Here is a 6446-nt window from a genome sequence, read left to right on the forward strand (position 1 = left end):
TTGACGGCTGCCCTCGGTACCCTTCCCCCCCATTGTCAGAGTCCACAGACCTCCTCAGGCTTACGTGCTTCTCGGTTTGCACGGAGTCAATGTGGCCTAGGGGCAAAGTTTTTGCCTCCTATCTCAGAGGTCCAGGGTTCGATTCAGGTTCTGTTTCACAATTACGAAATTATATTTAAAGTACAATTAGGATGGATATTAATCTGATGAATGTTTTCAGTACTTGTTCGGCAATGGTTTGTGTGCACGTGGTAGCGCTATTGGTTTCACCCTCCAGAGTCCTCAATACGAACTCCCGCGGGAGTGGAAATGTCGCGCTGATGATATCTGCGACATGCCTGATTGGGCCTGCGCTTGATCTTCATGACAAAGCCTGGCTTGGCCGCACACTGAATCAAACGCTCTTTCAAGAGCTGCAATACTGCGCTGGCGTCGCAACGCTACAAAAATTAGTCACTGTGGTTTGTGTATAGATTTTTTGCTCAAAGATCAGGTGTTTCAATGATTAATGATTTCTGAATTAACACTAATTCCTGTCACTTCCATAGGGTTGTTTTGATCATTGCGCGGTCTCGCGCTTTCTCCGCCAAAGGCTTTCCCTACTAGCCGAGTGCGGTTATGGAGTCATAACGCTCCAGTGTGCGTAACCCACTTGAGCTTCATTTGGGCGATTTGGCCTACGCACGTCGCACGCGTCCCCTGTTTGTTTCGAGGTCACATTGCCTCGTGCTTTACATGAGCAGATTTCCTGGTAGACTCAGGCAATAACAATAAGCTGGCCCTCAGAGTGCGCACACGCTCCTGGTATTTACTATGACTCGGACGCCCATTGGGCTGGTATAAAGACTACAGCTTTGCTGAGGAGCCTATACATTATTAATTTCTCTGTTTTAGTGTGCACAGGGTTGGCTCCCTCTCTACTCCTCCATTGCGCTGTGCTTTGCACTACTAAATATTGAATACGGATATCCCTTGAGGGTGATTGGTGGGATATATATTGGAGGATACCAACTAATCGATAGGAGCGCAAGAGTCTGCTGAACTAATTATGTTGACACTCAGGTTCTCCACGTTCTTGTGTGGTCAAGAGGGCCTCAGGTATGACATTCCCTAACTCAGGGTTACAGGGCTTGATTGACGCCCATCATTGTTCTTCTACCACAAATCCTTGAGCATGATTTTGTTTTTATTTTAATTTATTTTATTTTTATTTTGTATTTTCCTTTTTCGCCAATACGTAAGGCAGCCGCGCGCGTGCGACGGGATTTAAACTAGGGCGTTGCGACATCCCCTTTTGGGTATAGTTGAAGAATTGCCCGATGGCGACGCCAGGCTTCTTCTTTTTCTAGTCGTCTCAGAAAGGGATTACCCAGACTTGACAGGCTGCAAATCAATATCCTAGTCGTAGTCAGCCACGATCGGCGATAGGCGTCCGTATGATGCCATTTGCGCCAGCTCGTCCGAGAGTCGCAAATCCTTTCACAAGGTTGGGCACCCTGACATCTGATCCAGGTAGGCCCTTTGCGACAGGTCCCTCTGGGACAGATTCGTTATTAGTTGCATATATAATGGGTAGACGTATTTTGCTTGTGGTCACATTCCTACTATTTGATCAGTTCTTTTCCCATCATATTCCACAGCTTCTTGCATATGTTTTCCATCATATTCCGCAGCTTCTGGCATATAGCGTTCAGGAGAGCGTCTAGTGGTCTCCACCTTCCCTTCGTTGGCGGTTGTTCCGGTGACGGTTCTGATGGTTGATGCTAGGTATATGTTATCCCAAGCTCTCAGCTCTCTAGTAATCTCCAAGTACCAAGTTATTTTACCTTTCGAGTTAGTGGGATATATATGTATGGATAGGTCTATCTTAATTCTCACACACAAGAGGGGAGACGGTCTATATCTAATTCAACCACCCCGAACCCCCTAAATGACTCTAGTACACACAAAAGAGGGGTGGAGAATAACAAAGCATGAACGATAAAGATAGTTACAAACAAAGATCACGAGTGTGCAAACATTGGCACATTCATGAGTGTGTGACATTCTTCATCACCGGGTCTGCTACAACGCCCGGGTGTAGCCACACTCTGGGCGAAGCATAGGGAGGGGGAACGAAAATAATTTTTTGTATATACACAAGGACAACGTGTTTACAGACAGTAATTAAAACTGGCTCCTGGATACCAGATATAAATTTTATTGGTAGGTTCCAAGGTCAGGGTTAAAAAGGACTGGATGGTGGTACTAGGGAAGTATATTAGGACCCCATAGTGCCCCTCCTTTACTACTGTAGTCAACATGTTTCGACCCTTCATCGCCCCTAATTACTGGGTCACCTGGGTCTTCAGGACGTCTTCCTGTCCCAGTCTAATATAGTATTGTATTCCCCTTACCTTAGTTAGGTTGTTAACAGGGGTGAAGGTCACTCTTGCCCATCAGTAAGAGGCTATGTGTAGGGAGTTCCGCCAACACGGTGACACAACGAGTTTATTGATACAGATCACTTGACCTGTATCACGTGCCCCTCCTTGATGCACCGTGCGGTGCATCAAGGAGGGGCACGATTATTGTTGGAGGACACCATTGGAACAGTTGTGTTCTTTGGGACTCCACCCCCCATGCGCCAGGTCAAGTGATCTGTATCAATAAACTCGTTGTGTCACAGTGTTGGCGGAACTCCCTCCACATAGCCTCTTACTGATGGGCAAGAGTGACCTTCACCCCTGTTAACAACCTAACTAAAGTAAGGGGAATACAATACTATATTAGACTGGGACAGGAAGACGTCCTGAAGAACCAGGTGACCCAGTAATTAAGGGCGATAAAGGGTCGAAACATGTTGACTACAGCAGTAAAGGAGGGGCACTAGGGGGTCCTAATATCCTTCCCTAGTACCACCATCCAGTCCTTTTTAACCCTGACCTTGGAACCTACCAATAAAATTTATATCTGGTATCCAGGAGCCAGTTTTAATTACTCTCTACTGCATTTTCTTGTTTTTCACTGTACTCATTCTTGATCTGTTGGTTTTTGTTTGTGAACACGGTTGTCACTTTTAGTTGTCTGTTACACGTTGTCCCTGTGTATATACAAAAAATTAATTTCGTTCCCCCTCCCTATGCTCCGCCCGGAGTGTGGCTACACCCGGGCGTTGTAGCAGACCCGATGATGAAGCATACTCACACACATTGTGTGTGAGTGAGGGCAGTTTTTCATCACTCATGAATGTGCCAATGTTTGCACACTTGTGATCTTTGTTTGTAACTATCTTTATCGTTCATGCTTTGTTATTCTCCACCCCTCTTTTGTGTGTACTAGGTCTATCTTAACACAGTCACAGGCCTTGGCCTCACACTTCCAGACATCAGATTATGATGTACTGGAATAGTCCGGTTATAACCTTCATACATTTGTGACTCTTAGATTAGGTTTCCAGGTTTATCTCAATCCTACGCAACTCAGTTGTTGTACGACCCAAACTTCAGTGCTAGGAAGAATTTTCCGATGGTATCAGTGCAAGAGTTTCCATTCGGGTGAGTGCCAAAGTAGCGGTGCGTTGGGCACCGTCATTCAAACAGTTTTTCCGATCTTTCAGTTGTCCGGGTTCTTTATCGTGCAGGCCTCTTGAGGCTTACTGCTCAGCAAGCGCAATATCTCGACTGCGAGAACTATCAGCGGGTGTGGGCATATAGGGCACCTTCTTAGCGGACTTGTTCCAGGACTCAGGCCATTCTGCCGAAATTCTCAGATTTAGGTTACTGCGGAATGCCTCCTTTAGCATACAGGATTGGTAAAGGATTGGTACCTCGGGTACCTTCAGATGGCTATGGGTGGCAACTTCATCCGAGAGACAGTCAGTAATTGTAAGCCCTTTTGAGTTCTTCCTCACAGATCCTTTCGGGGCAGGACTGATTTGTCAGTTACAGGCGTTCCAGTTGGAGGTCAGTACCATTAGAAAAGAATGTAGGTCTGGTCTCACGAAAGTCGATGGAAATTAATTGTTCCCTCCGGTTTCCGAGTATTCCCAGTGACTGGGGTCGCAATTTTCGCGCATGGAGGTCTCCATTTTGTACTTCCAATGCTCCTTGGGTCGGCGGCGTCCGGCTCGGTTTCCTGCCTTACCTTACAATTTTCCCTTTTTTCTCATGCAGCACTCATGTAGATCGAGGCAGATGCTTTTATGATTCACCAGGGAGCTACGGCTCGCAGGTTAATCGATGCCTTTAGTAAGCATGGGTCTGGGTTTGACACATGGCAATGTGGTAAGTACAGTTTTCCCAAGGTGGTATGTATTCCGACTTTGATTTTATTTACGATCAAGTTTCTGGTATCTACAATACTTTCCAGGTTTTTCGAACGCGCTGAGGGCGTTCATTTCGTATTTCAGGGTCATTCCACTCACGCAATACGTTCCGACAATAGAGGGTCACTTTTGTTGGTATGTACACCATGTGGCAGCTTTGTGAGGACTGATTTCTCTAATTTGTGAATTATTTTCCAAATAATGTACGGGGAATTCAGTAGCGTTCACCTTATAGCGTCCATTTTGGCTGTTTTTCTGCGGCTCACTCTCGGTTCAGGGCAGGTTGCTGAACTTGCGTCGGGTCTTTCTTACGAGTTCTTTTTGGTGGCATAAATATCCGAACCCGGAATAATTTTCGTGATTTCCTTTTTAGGTCGAGCTAGAGTGCGCATGCGAAGCATGAGTCTAGCTCGACAACTATTGTTGTCAGTCTCCTGGGAATCTGAGACAGGATTCGGACACGCACGCCGATTGGTGTCTGTGGACGCGCACGTCCAGGCCGGCGCCGTGCCCACCCCCTGCCTCAGATACACAGACAAAGCATACACACGCACACGCACACGCACACACACACACGCACCCCCCTCCCACCCCAGTCATAAACTCATGCGCACACACACAGCCCCCCGACCCCACTCACCGGGTCTCTTGGGCTCCTCTCGTCCTGCGATGGTGGCGGCTGCACGGATTGGTAGGCGGCGGGGGCAGGCACCGGCAATGTGCCTCGAGCCCCCTCCGCTTCTCTTCCCAGACTCCTGGTTTATTTTTATTGCAAAAGACCGACCCGCCTTTGTCCCAGGAGCGTCCCTGCCACGGAAAGCTTAAAGAGCTTTCAAGCACGTTTTTGCGACGTGGCCCCTCCTCCCCACCACTGAGGGTAAACAGGAAGTGTAGGAATGCTGGGGGAGGTAGTCCCGCCCCAGCAGAAGGCAAGTTTATGCCCGGGGAGCTTTAAACGCTTTTAATAACGTTGTTGTGGCATGCCCCCTTTGTGCCCTGTGGCACGGTAACCTTACATCAATTTTATTTGCGTTGGTGCGGCCTATCAGCCACCGAGGGCAACCCGGAAGTGCAGGAATGATCGGGGGCCACCTCCATCCACCTTCTTGGGCAGCGAAACGTTCCTTTTAGCAATACATCACTGGGGAGAAGAGGCGGCGCTGAGAGGTGAGTGCGGGGACGATTAGTGTCAGAGCATAACTTGTTGAATTTGCAAGAAAGCAACAAACCAGATTGACTCCTCCTGATCATTATTACGTCAAGAAAGTAACATTACACTCCGGATAAGAACATGTCATTTATTTCAGAGAAATTAGGTTCAATTGAAAGCGGTGGCGAGGAAAACAAAGGTAAATATTGATACACCCTCTTTACTAGCGGGGAGAAGAGAACACGACACCTGAAAAACTACACACAGCCCCCGTCACGCCTAGTTTTCAGCAGAGCCCCGATGGAACAGCACTAGTGTTTTCATATCCTCGCTATAACTAGGCAAAGCCCGCTGTATAGGTGACGTCATTAAGGTGACCTTGTTAGTCAAAGTCTGACATTTCTCAGATCAAATGAACAATCACAGGCGCATGTTGCCCCGTTGTCTGCTCCTAGTGCGATTAAGTGGTTGTGCTTCGACGGTAATGAAGCCTGAAGAGCGAACAAAGTCACAAATCTTTAAACACAGCCGAGAGAAAACGAAACATTAAGCATAGTGCGAAGCCGAATTGTATATTTACCAAGATACCAGGCGCCGCATTTCATCCAAGCCCCTCAGCCAGCAGCGACAACCAGAGCCCATGATCTGTGGGTTTTACTTTCCAGGTCATCATGGGTTAATCATCAAGGAACACTACGTTTCATTGCCAATACTACACCTGCCGTAGAGCCGATTAATTGTAAATAGAATGTTCCTCCCGCACTGGCGGTGCTCCTAATAACGATGCCATCTTATTTGACAAATCATAAATAAAAACAGTTTTCTTCCCAATACACAAATATTTTGTGTAAATTTAGTCCGCCAGTGAGTCAGCCCGGATCGGCTGCCCTCCCCCCACCTTTGTGTCTGGCACTGACCCGGGCGTAGAATGTGGTCGAGGTGCAGTAACAACGCACAGGCAGAACCACGCACGATCACCCTCTTCTCCGC

The 6446-nt window shown here is 47.5% G+C and overlaps 1 long non-coding RNA gene across 1 annotated transcript; it reads left to right on the plus strand.

The window, feature by feature from the left end:
* Nucleotides 1-1231: 1231 nt before the first annotated feature.
* LOC147702912 (uncharacterized) lies at nt 1232-4645 on the plus strand. Its single transcript, XR_015297258.1, has 3 exons — nt 1232-1860; nt 3322-3470; nt 4231-4645. It is a non-coding gene; the product is annotated as an uncharacterized LOC147702912 (long non-coding RNA).
* The last annotated feature ends 1801 nt before the right edge of the window (nt 4646-6446 follow it).

This window comes from Lissotriton vulgaris, chromosome 7 (assembly GCF_964263255.1).
Source record: "Lissotriton vulgaris chromosome 7, aLisVul1.2, whole genome shotgun sequence".
NCBI classification, from domain to species: Eukaryota; Metazoa; Chordata; class Amphibia; order Caudata; family Salamandridae; genus Lissotriton; species Lissotriton vulgaris.